This window comes from Falco punctatus, assembly GCF_963210335.1.
Source record: "Falco punctatus genome assembly, chromosome: 7".
Classification (NCBI taxonomy): Eukaryota; Metazoa; Chordata; class Aves; order Falconiformes; family Falconidae; genus Falco; species Falco punctatus.
Window position 1 is genome coordinate 40,321,531 of NC_137587.1, and position 12,260 is coordinate 40,333,790.

At 43.8% G+C, this 12,260-nt stretch overlaps 1 protein-coding gene across 4 annotated transcripts in view; it reads right to left on the minus strand.

Moving 5' to 3' along the window:
* Positions 1–4,760, minus strand: part of ARMH4 (armadillo like helical domain containing 4) — a 102,335-nt gene extending 97,575 nt beyond the window's left edge. For 2 of the 4 annotated variants that reach the window (XM_080394495.1, XM_080394494.1), the window contains exon 1: positions 4,518–4,760. The gene's annotated coding sequence lies outside the window, so the exon portion shown is untranslated. The remainder of the gene's footprint in view (positions 1–4,517) is intronic. The other 2 variants (XM_080394492.1, XM_080394493.1) reach the window with 1 other exon arrangement.
* Positions 4,761–12,260: the final 7,500 nt, after the last annotated feature.

Here is a 12,260-nt window from a genome sequence, read left to right on the forward strand (position 1 = left end):
TCTCCTTTTGGAAAAGCGTTATCTGTCCAGCCAGCTAAACACAAAACCAAGATGTCAGAAAGCCTGTATGACATCTGGTCTGGCCACACACAACTGTGTATTTCCATCGTAAAACATAACTCTTACTCCACACAGGAGAGAGATTTCTCTAGCTGAAGACCCTTAAGATCCACAGGGCTGTCTGTAACGCAAAAGAAGGGACACACAGGTCAGAGTCAGCTCCTGCAGGCTCCATTATCTGCTTGAGCCTTCAGGGCACACTGAGTCACTTTTTCCACTCTCCCTGCAGCCCTGACCCTCAGCCGTTTGAGATGCTGGAATAATTCCCCGTCAGAGGCCACACACACTACCAGGTGCTCAGGGACAAACAGAAGCCACCAAAGAGCTATTCACCAGCAACAGCTTAGATACCTTCCACTTTATTTTTAGCATTGCCTTTCTCTGGAGGATAGCTGGCCAGCCGCCTATCTCCTCTACCCTCCCTGCCAAACAAATAGCTGAAAACTGACAGTATTCAGCTACTCTTCCAGGCTAAACCTTCATGTGCTTTTGTAATCAAAAAAAAGCACTAAGTGTGCATTACACAAGTTAAATTGATAGTCCCCGATGACATGCATCTGCCTTGCCATGTTGATGAATTTAAATTAAGTTCACCTCATGCCCCTTTAGCAAGTACCAGTTAAGACCAGACGTATTGAAACATCAAGATGGTTTGGGTTTTTTTAGATCCAAACTGTTCTTTATTTAAATACAGTTTCTCTAGACATCAGGAGTCTTTTTAGGCTATGCAAGTAGTTGCAGCAGTGGTTAAACCTAACCAGAACTCCAGTTGCACTTGAAAGACAGCCATAGTATTTCTTTTGCAGTCATATACATTATCCATATGTACATACATTTGTAGGTTTCTAGCTCTAGGTTCTCAAATAGCCTAAGACATTCAGGAGGTGGTTAGCAGTAGTAGTGAAACATTCATCTCTTTTTCCCAACAAGCTTACTCCACCTTTACTAGGATCAGGAGCGTCAGTGACTATGAGGGAAAGCTGCTCCCTAATAGGCTTTTAGAGACCCGCTAATTAAAATGTATAAAAAAGTATGAAGAGCCTTTCCTCCTTCTGGCTAGTAGATAATGTGGGCAGTCAGTACTAGCCTGAAAAAGAGTTTCCAGGATACTTTGGGCAGCCTCATACAGTTTCCCCCAGTCTGAAAAGCACTTTGGCCATAGTCCTACATTTGTAAAGGGCAAAAATAACATCGGAGAGTTATTTGCTCAGGAAATCCACAACAACTAGATCTAAGCTAACCTAGACCTCTACATTCAATGAAAGCTGGAGATAGCGGCACGGAGCTTGCTACAGGATAATGGCTCAAGTTCACGCTTCAAAAAAGATTAGTCAGAGCTTAAAAACTACTTAGCTTTAGGAAGAGGCTGGATTAGACAGTGTATGAACAGCAGACACCTGTCTATCTTCTTAAGCAGAGTTTGACACCTTGCTGTAGCACTTTCACTTAATGCAAAAGTGACACAGGTTTTAGCAGGTAGCTGGCTGCAGAGCAGTTTGTTACTCAAGCTGTATTGGGCTATACATTTATCCCCCCATCTGGCTACTTTTATAGGCAGTCTGCTCTACAGCCTTAGCCAAGCAATAAAAGCAAGCTGTAGCATGCAGCTCCAACCAAGCACCTCCTATATAGTAAGCCTAAGCTTTTTCATTACTAGCTTGAAGCTGTAGAATAACCCTGTTCCATACCACAGGAACTCCCTGTCCCCAGATTTCACCAGGCATTCTCCAAGCCAAAGCCCTGGAGAACAGCTGCCAAGCACTGGCCAGGCTCTTGGTGGAAAACTAATCCTTGCTTCAAATAGGAAGCACACACAGAGGGTGAGAGACAACACCAGCAACTTCCCCTCCACTTAACAAATCCCAAGGGATGCAGTTCCCCCAGCTGCAAAGGCAGCACAACTGCAGACAGCCAAGGAGCTTTATCTTTAGCATGGCAGGGGGGTTGGAGTTTTCTTTTAACACCTATCACTTATTAGGCTGGAAAGAAGCACAAAGGACTGCTAGATTTAAAACAGGTGCCAAAACCAGCCATCTCCAGGAGCCACCCGTCAGAATATGAACCATCTACTACTGTGGGCAAGTCCGCAAGCTGAGGGACAATAAATAAAAACTGGTCACTAGCTGATGCAGTCTCGCAGACCCAGTTGCATCTTTCTGAACCAGGCTGCTTCCTTGTGCCATACAGTTAGCACTAGTAATAGCTATTAAACCACTAACACCCTCTGTGAATTTGGGAGACCTGTTGTTTAAGAGTCGGCTCTTGGGAGGTCTGACAAAAGCCAGCTCAGAAAGAACCCCAGCCAGCTATGGTCACTCCAACAGGGTACACTTGAAGGGGACAAGCACAGAGCAGACCAGATTTCTATCCAGTAGCTGTTCCTTACATGGACCAGCAGTTTGTGGACACATGCTGCAAAGAATTAAGCTCTCCCCTCTGCCCCAGTTGTATGCAGCTACTCCCGAGGAAGGCTTTTTAGAGTTTTGCACAGTTTACTTCAGAGAAAACTCTGAAGAAAACCATTTACTGTTATTTTCTGCCTTTGGCAAGTTCTGGCTGTGCTTTTCCTGAATTGTTGAAACAGCAAGAAAAAAGCATCAAGCTTTTAACTCGCTTGAATTAATAACCCTGTTCTAACAATCCTTCTCCCACACAGAGAGGACACTTTTACTCCAAAGCTGAAGTGGCTGCATGCATCATATAGCAGAGAGCACAGGAGATTAACAGGTCAGCTTCAGACAAAATCACTGTCTAGCCTTTGCAGAACAGAGCTTTCTGCACCTCCAAGTACAAGCTTGATTATGCCAGCTTTGACTGGCTGAACAGTCCTGGATTGCTCAGCTCTGCAATTCATCCGCTGATTGATAAGGGAAATGGATAAAAATGCTACAAATCTTTTAATGTGAAGATTTAGCCAAAACATACAAGTCAAGCAACTACCAGCTATCAAATGCTATGTTACCAGAGTGCTAATGTATGCTACCCAAGCCTTATTACTCGTGGTGAATACAAAAGCCAGCCGACAGTACACTGCAGAGTTCCAACTCCTACTTTTGCACACACGCTGAGAAAAATGCCTTCATTTTATCTTACATTATGTCCTTGCCCAGTTCAATCAAGTGAATTGTAGAGCTGATGCTCTTACAGCACATACTTCAGATAAACAGACCTCAACCAGTTAAGCCATCTCTAACAGCTCACCGTGAAATCCCAACAGTTACACGACTCTACACCAGCCACCAATACAGCCCAAGTCCGAGAAGCAAAACTGTGTAGACACAACTACACTTTGGAGGGGCACATCCTACTCTACCTTTGAGGACAGATCCTTACAAGCTAACAAATAAGGTTTAATATTCTGTAAGGACAGCTTCCTACCAGTCCTAGTGAGGAACCTTAATACATAATACATCACCTTTACTCCCAGCATTGGTGTTCCAGCAGCAGTTCTTTGAGAAGTGAGAGACAAGACATGCTTTAGGCATTATTTCCCCAACTAAGCGATCACTTGCTTTGTTCAGAACAGCACAGACCACCTATGGAAATCCCTACTCAGATTTGCAAGTAAAAGCCACATAGTTCTTCGTGGCTTCTGACCCGTGCCAGGTCCCCAGCACCACAGAAGTCAGAATTCTACCAAATCCCCAAGGTATTAAAAAGACTGGGAGGAGGGGGGATTTAAGAATGAGGCAAAAGCGTGCAGCAGTTTTCAAACACCAGAGGATGGAAATGCTGCTCTCCAGACTGACTGGGAGCAGAGACGGAGCCTTCAGATTCCAATCAGCAAGAAACAGAAATTTCAGTGCCTCACCTAACACAGACACCAATACCACACAGTGGAGCTCCTGGAGGATCATGAGTCTCCACAGATGAAGGTTTAAAATCAGATTAAATACACCTTGCCCAGCCCTTTTAGCTTGGGTAGAACCTGTTTGTTGGCCAGAGAATGGGATTAGGGGTGGTTCAAGCTTTGATTACACCCAGCACACCTGCTTGCAGGGCACAGATCCATCCCCCTGTCCTTAGTCATATTTACAGGTGAGCTTAGAGACCCACAAGTGCATCTTTTCCCTGCAGCCACCCACCACGACAACCCATCGTGTGCAAACAACCACCCAGGGATTTCTCCAGCCCAGGCCCGCAGTAGGACAGAGGGACAGCAGCGGTCACCCTCTCTCCATCACCACGGGGAAATAAACACACCCACACCAGGATTTTCCAAGAGGGCACACACACCGGGATCCCCATCCCCCGGGGCTGCAGGGAGCAGCAGCCCGCTGGCCGGGAACAAAGAGCCGCGCCGAGGATGCGCTGCCCCGCGGGCAGCCAAGAATCACGGCCAAAAAAAAAAAAACCCAAACTGCAGAAAGACGGGGCACATTCGGCTTGGGGGTGGGGTGCTGCTCGTGCCTCCCCCCTCCCCGGGCTGCAGCAAAGGGGCGCACCCCCGGCCTCACCTGCCTCCCGCCGCCTCCGCCCGGCACCTCGGCGGCGCGCCGCGCTCGCCCCCAGCGCCCCGCGGCCGCACGGGCGGGGCGGGCCGGCCCCGCGGGGCGGTGTCGGGGCGGTGTCGGGGCGGTGTCGGGGGCGGCCCGGCCCGCTCCGCTCCGCCCGGGCGCCGGCTCCCGCCTGCCCGTGGCGGGCTTGGGGCTCGGCAGCGCCGTACCGGCGGGGGATGGAGGGGGGGCCGCCCGCGGGCCCGTGTCTCATTTAGTCCTTCTCCCAAAGGAAGTTCCAGCACCCGTCAGAGCCGCGGCCTCGCACCCAGCTCTTCCTCACAAGCCGGGACCGGAGCCTGCCACCCAGCCGGCGCCTCTCCGCTTGTAAGATGTAGGAGCAAGGCCTACAGCTCCCTTAGCTTTCCATCGGTTACAGATTCTCCTCCGGTATTTGTGGCTGTAGACATCACCTTCCCCGGTACTCTGACTGCAAAGGAGAGCTTCTTAAATAGTATCCTACACACTTATTGGGAGAGCTTATTTCAGTTTCTTTTGTTTGATTGTTTGTTTGTTTTCTTTAAAGACTGATTCAGTCCAGAAGAAAGCAAGATAAACAATTTCACTCTTGGTTTTCTTCTCCTACCTTCCCCCCAAGAACCCCATAGCTAGCCTAACAACAGGAACGGAAAACCTGTACGCTATCAGGTCCCAGCATACACATCAACTCACTTTGTCAGAGCCCCTCAGAAGCCCATACCTTACCACCCAAGCCCAGCTTGGTGCACCCATCCCCGTTCAGCCTGGTGTCACCACGGTGTCTCAGCTGCACACATTTTGTATGCTGTCTCAGGCAATGACTTACTCAGAGCGGTGCTGCAGCAGATGCAAAGCGCTCATGGTGAAAAGAGACAAAAAATAATGTTCTTTCAAAGGAAGGCATGGCTGGGGCTGAGAGATTTAGGGAGGAATTGCTAGGGGGGAACGGAGGGATTATATAGGAGACAGGAGAGTCAAAATCTTGACTTTGCTATGAATGTGCTCTACTACATTAAGTGAAATCACATCAGTGAATCCCTCTGTACTTCCAGTTATAATAACAATCTTTAAAATAAAGTTTTGGGTTTTTTTTTTTAAATCCTCAGACAACGTGAGATTTAACCTGCTAGTATGTGTCAAAACACCCAGCTCTTTACATAACATAACTGATTGAATAAAACAGAAATATTCCTTGCACGAAATGGTTCGTAATTATTTTCTCTTTGCTGTGCTACTGGAAATAACATTTATATTACTGGTTTGTTCTTTTTGATATACTCAGCCCAATGTTCTACTGGTCAGATTTTAGAGAATTGAGTGTTTCTCACTGGATTTCAACCAAACTGGAACCAACCCAATTAATTTTTAGTAGCATTCTGCACCCAATATTAAAAAAGACAGATTTGTTGTAGGTCAGGGCAATTTCTTTCAGGGTAATATTGCTAACCTCTGCATAAGTTGAAAATAAAATGTAAAAGCGCCTGTATTGGCAATAAAGAGAGTCATTGGGAAAAGACATCAGAAAGAACTTCAGTTAGGCTTGTTGGAGCAAATTGTCAGACAAAACAACAGGAATAGTCCCTTCTGGCTTTGTATCTATGAACTGTGAAATCTGAGAAATTATTCATGAATCTATATTCCTAGTGCTGCAGCATCTTTCAAAAACAAACAAACAAACAACAAACCAACAAATATGTGAAAAGAAAGGATGTTTACTCTCTCCTTTAAGGGAGATGGCAGGGGCGGGGAAGAGATAAGAGCTGTATTTTTGTGGCCATTTTAATAGACCATTAGCTCCCACATTAGGGACCCAAAACTCTCTGCAAGTTCATCTTCTGTTCCACCCATTTCATTCCAGTGGAGGGCTCTAACTGAGAGGAGGGGATGGCTCAGCCATGGAGTAGGTGCCACCTCTGAAATTAATGGTGTAGCCAGATTTTACAGCAAACTGAAATCAATGCTGGTGTTGGAAGAAGGGTTCGCCAGAGTCAAGACGACGCTCAATATGAATTATGCATCTTGCTCAACTGTATTAGTTTCTAACACTACTTATATAGAACCGATACACATGCATATTCGTAAAGCAGAAATATAATTGGTTAGTAGTCTCTAAACATGCGCGGTTCTCACACCCCTAATTATCATGACTAAAATAAGCATTCTATCCATGTAGCTAATTGTGTTGCTGTGCTTCAGCCTTGTAGTTTGTTACTCCCTATTTTCCCATACCGCTCCCTATCTTTCTTGGCCCTGCACCTGCTTTCCCAGCAGCTGTATCTTGTTACAGCCACGCCGGTTGGCACAACATAATTACTTGGTCTCAGGATTCAAGAATAGCTCAAGGCTACCTTTCTTGTTAACTTCAGCACAGCAACTTCAGTACAATTCTGATTACAGGCCTATTCTAATACCAGGCCTGGATTGTGCAGATCTTCAGAGATTCTAAGGCCATGCTTCTGCAGCCATTCTTCTACCTGCGGGCTTATTTTCCAGTGCAGTGCTGCACATTGTGGCAGATCAGGCATTGATTCCCAAGCTGCTCAGTCATCCGTGTGTGGGGAGAGGGGCAGGAAAAAAGACCCTCCCCTGCCAGAAATCAGAGCCATCAGTAATAAGTCCACCAGGCTTGACCCAGAGGCTTGGTGTAGTAGCTACAAAATTCACGCCTAACGGTTGACCTGGGATTTGGAATGAGGGATATTGTTTTCAACTCTGTTTCTATGTAACCTTTAAAATTAACAGGAAAGTTATTTAAAATGCAAAGCATGTGTAACTGCTGCTCTACTGTTCTCTAAGGCATGCAGAGCACTAATAGATTGGAGAGGTTTTCACTTCCCCCTTGTCATTGACTGACTCTGAACCCGGATTGGCACTGTATACTCTCAAGGTCAAACATTTCACCGATCATCACCATAACCGAAATAGTTATCTATGGTTTTTTCCCTGTCTGAGGTTGCAAATTCCCCATACACTGCAAGTTTCTCTACCCTGCATAACCTGCCAAAATCACGGGTTCCTGCATTATCAACAAAAAAAATCTGCAGACTGAAAGGAAGGAGGCATGATGAAAGAGGCAGAAATCAGCAATCACCAGAGTGCACTGTTTTGTTATTCATTTCTATGACTTATCAGTTGGAAATACTGATTTTTAACTTGGTTCAGTATGTCACAGAGCATATACTTTGCACTAACAAGCAAAATTGGCCCCACTTCCACAGCAAGTTGAGAAACATCCATTCCTTTCCCTTCTTACCAACATTCTGATTTGAGACATTTTAGTGCAGTCCTCTATTGGTCTTGTTCTTCAATGTCTTCTCACCCCTCAGGTGAAATTCAGAAATTAAATTCAGATATAAACTGTTTATTCTTCCATGCGGGTAGCGTAGCTGATAAAGAACATGGGACTCATGTCCCATTCCCAGCTCTAACTTGTTAGGTGACTTTCAAAACCAAACTTCACCACTTTCTGCCTTCATTTCCCATTCTGTGAAATGGAAATAACAATACCTAATTTTTGTAAGAGTCCCTTATAAAATCTGTGTATTATTATAACAGCAAACTGTTGTATAAAGTAATAATACAATACAGTGGATTTCTTTAAAAGGTGATATGCCCATTGCAGACTCATGGCACAAACCAAAAAGTACAAATAACATGTCCTAATTAAGAGGCTGGGTCAGTTAAAAATTTACACGAAGACACATTTTGTATGCATAAAATTAACTAAAAAAATCAATGTTCTGACATAAGTATACTGTATCTTATGATGCTGCTCCTGGCATCTGCAATGATATCAGCTATCCTAAGTATGTCAGGACATGCCACAGAAGGTAAAGGTAATTTTAAAATAGTTACCATTAATTTCGCTGCTGAATAACTTTCCCAAATTGAATATTGGGGACATCCAGCACATAAAACAGTGCACATCTCCATCACACAATTCACCTTTACATCGGCTGGTACCATCTGTTTTAAGGGATCCTGCTTTTCCCATTAAACAGCAAATATTGGAATGGTGTAGCAATGAGTCTAATTCAGGGAAAGTGAGAACAGCATCCCCTGTTACAGAGAGAGAACTATGTTTAAAACAAGTCCACTCTGAAAAAGGTATCAGTAAGTTTATAGCCAATGAATTATTTCAAATGTAATCATGTTACAGATGAACAGGTTTCTTTTTCCTCCAACTGCAAACCTGATAAATAACATTTGCAATTAAAACTCAACCTGGAATCAACTTGGATTCCTTTCTTCCATATTCCTCACCTAACAGAAAAAGGTGGCATTAACAGAAAAGCTCTGCAAGGCCAAGTGATGCCAGCCCAGCCCCGCTGCTGGCTGTGATTTATAGTAATTAGTCCTAAAAGGAGGCACAGGATCCAGCTTCTGCTTCCCCAGCTCTCATGATTCTGCAGGGCTCACAGAGCAGGGAAGCTGTAAAAACTTATTTTTGTCACTAAAGTCAGCAAATATGACTTGGAAAGTGCACAGCAACCAGATCTGCTGAGTAGGAAAGTGCCATTTTTACACAGTCACTTTTCAGAGTAGAACCAGGCTTTGCTGACTGCTCCAAGGTCATGGGAATCAGTTGCAGTTGTTCTGGGAATACAGCCCAGGAGGACCAATGTTCACCTCCATAACTGAATCACGCTACAGCCTTCACTCTTCTTCATATCCTTTAACAAAATCAATGCAGTTAACATCAAAGTACACCACATATTACAATTTTCCCAGAAATAAAGTGCTGAGGAAGCCATCCCCATACATATTGAAGTCTCAGCTAAAACGTGAACCATCTGTCAATTCCCTGTAGCGCCTGGGTATTTTTCCCCCCGTCCTACATACTCCACTACAAAATTAGGCTGACAATAAAAAAAGCACTTGACACACCACCCCAAAACGAGCTAACCCTAAGCATTGTTCTGACATTAAACCCTCAGCTTCTCCATCATCTTAAATATAGTTGTTCAGATAATACCCAGAGGGACTTCAAAAACTTCAGCTTTCATTTGCTTCTCAAAACTTGAGGTTAAATGAAATCCCTGAATCCAGGTTTTAAAGAAGTGCAGTTTAAGCACCGCCACTCTATCACTCACAGTATAGCCCTTTACTAAAACTAGCACCAAGGGTCTGAATCCCCCCACCACAGGGCTGAATGGGGTCTTCACCATGGCTAACACATGGTATCAGGATGTCTGGGTGGGAGGCAGACTGTGTTTTAGTGTGAAACAGCAATGGTCTCTATCCAGACACCACCAGTGTGTCATTATTCCCCTTTGGGGGGATTTTAGGACAGTACAGACCACTTTTTGGATGGTTATGAGCAAATGCACATTTTTGTGTCGGAAATATTCAAATCAATTAAGCTGAAATTGTACAGCAGACACCAGGTCCAGCTATTAACAGAACCTCATGCAGTAGAAAAACTATGGGCTTTCTTCCTCTTTCTCCTTTTGGAGAGCCAGTAAGTGGATCCCCTTGAATCCATATGCTGGAAAAAGATGAGGAGATACTGTGAGCTCCAGAAGCTACAACATATCTCCGAGCAATTGCTCTTTTATTATGTCTAAAGCCGGCCCTAAGTATGCAAGTACCTGATTTTGTGAGAAAAAATGGGTACGTGCCTCAGTTAGCATGTATATAGGGATTAAGGAGGCTTAAAAGTGAGTATACAGACTAAGCCATCCAAAGTAAGGACACAAAAGACTGTTTATTTTATGACCAAGAAAAAATAGTGCTTTGCTGTTGAAATATGCATAGGGTTCAGCTGAAATCTAAGTCTCTGCAGGGGTCCAGACAGGCATTTCAGCATTAAAGGGAACAGAATATTAGCTGGGCATGATGCCTTGTTGCTGTACCCATTCGGGCCTGCAGTGTTTATGCTGCAGGACACATTCTTTTATGTTTCCAATGTTTGCAAGTGCACTGTGGGGTTTAATTCAACTGAGAGCTGCCATATTTCAGGACTCATACAGAAAAGTCATTTTCTTTATGAAAAATGTTCCCTTTTAACCCTCCAGGATAGTTCTGTAGCTGCCACCTCGAGGCACCAGCATTGCTTTCACCACCGCTCCTTGCAGATGAGTGCACAGTGCTGCTCTGTTACAATAACATGTCTGCGTGAGATTTGAAAAGATTTTTTGCTGCCAGTGGCTTCAATACCAACAGGGTCTTGAAAAAAAGAAAAGGACTGCATTAGCTGAAAGGAACTGTCCGACAAATTCGATATAAATCACAGTCTTCACTGATTTCAACAGGCTACTGTTATTTCTTGTATTTCTATATACTTATGTGACCTCTTCCTTGCTTGTCAGAGGACACCACCGCTCCCAAGAGTTGAAGGAACCGGCTGCATTCAGGGAACAATTTTTTATTGTATTAGGGAGATCCTGCTTCTTACTCCCCTCAACCTTCTGCTTACTAGCTGGCTTAATTGTCCTACCATCTCCTTAGACTGTGAATAATTATCTTCATTTATATTGTTATCTTGAATGTATTTATAGTCTGATTCTTACGGGTTAACATTACCATCTGTTTCTTCAACAGTTGCATATCTGGGAGAGTGTGAGCACTTTTCCCATTATGCAAGCAGCTTCCTTGATTAAACCAGCACAGCATGGATGGATTTTGTTATGAAACGCTGGCACACTTCTAAGTCTCTGGCTTCTATTATCAATAAATTCTAGGCTCTGGAAAGATCATCCATTAAATTAAGCCACTTCTAAGCTGCAGCTTGCATTTCAGAACTCATGTTAACTGTGATTGATTGATTAATGTCATTTAGGAAAACATTTCCAATGGACTATAAAGATGGTGATGTGATTAGCAGTAAACTATGATCTTTCCTAACCCAGTGATAATTAGGAGGAAGCGATGGGCTGTGTATTTCAAGTATTTTTGTAAAACATATCTAAGTAATTATTTTTACATAAGACATTTAATTTAAAACATAAGCACAGTTCTGAAAACATGTAATTATGGCATGATAAGATATCACAAACAGGTAAGATTTGGGATGAAAACAGGTGATGAAAACATTGTACTTTAATCATATAATATCTAAACCTTTACTCCAATTTTTAGACCTTAAGTATTTCAAGAGCAACAAAATTTAGTATCTTATATTAGTCTTTATAAGACCCCTATCACAGAGAGATTTGGGAGCATTTTACAGAATCTTAAAGCATGAAAATTCACATGCCAGCAAGAGCATACTCTTACCAGGCACAGAAACTGCTCAACTTTCCTCCTGCTGTCCTTGAACAGTGATGGCAGACAGCACTCCAGTTAGTCAACTCATCATAGAATCATGGAATGCCAGATTGGAAAGGACCTCAAGGATCATCTGGTCCAACTTTTCTTGGCAAAAGCACAAACTAGACAAGATGGCCCAGCACCTTGTCCAGCTAAGTCTTAAAAGTGTCCAGTGTTGGGCTATCCACCACTTCCCTAGGGAGACCATTCCAATGGCTGATTGTTCTCATTGTGAAAAATGTTCCTTTTGTGTCCAGTTGCTATCTCTCCAGGAAAACTTGGGAACTCTGGGGTTCTTGCCCTGACAGAAAGCCCAAATAGAGAACACTTCCTTGAATATAAGTCCCAGCTCTGTCAGGTGTTAATTCTAACTGAGCACATATCCTTGGTACACTGGGGTATGGCTCAACCATGGCAGAGTTAAGGTTCTATTGTGAGAATGACATTTAAACATATTTTTGGGCATTGTTGTTT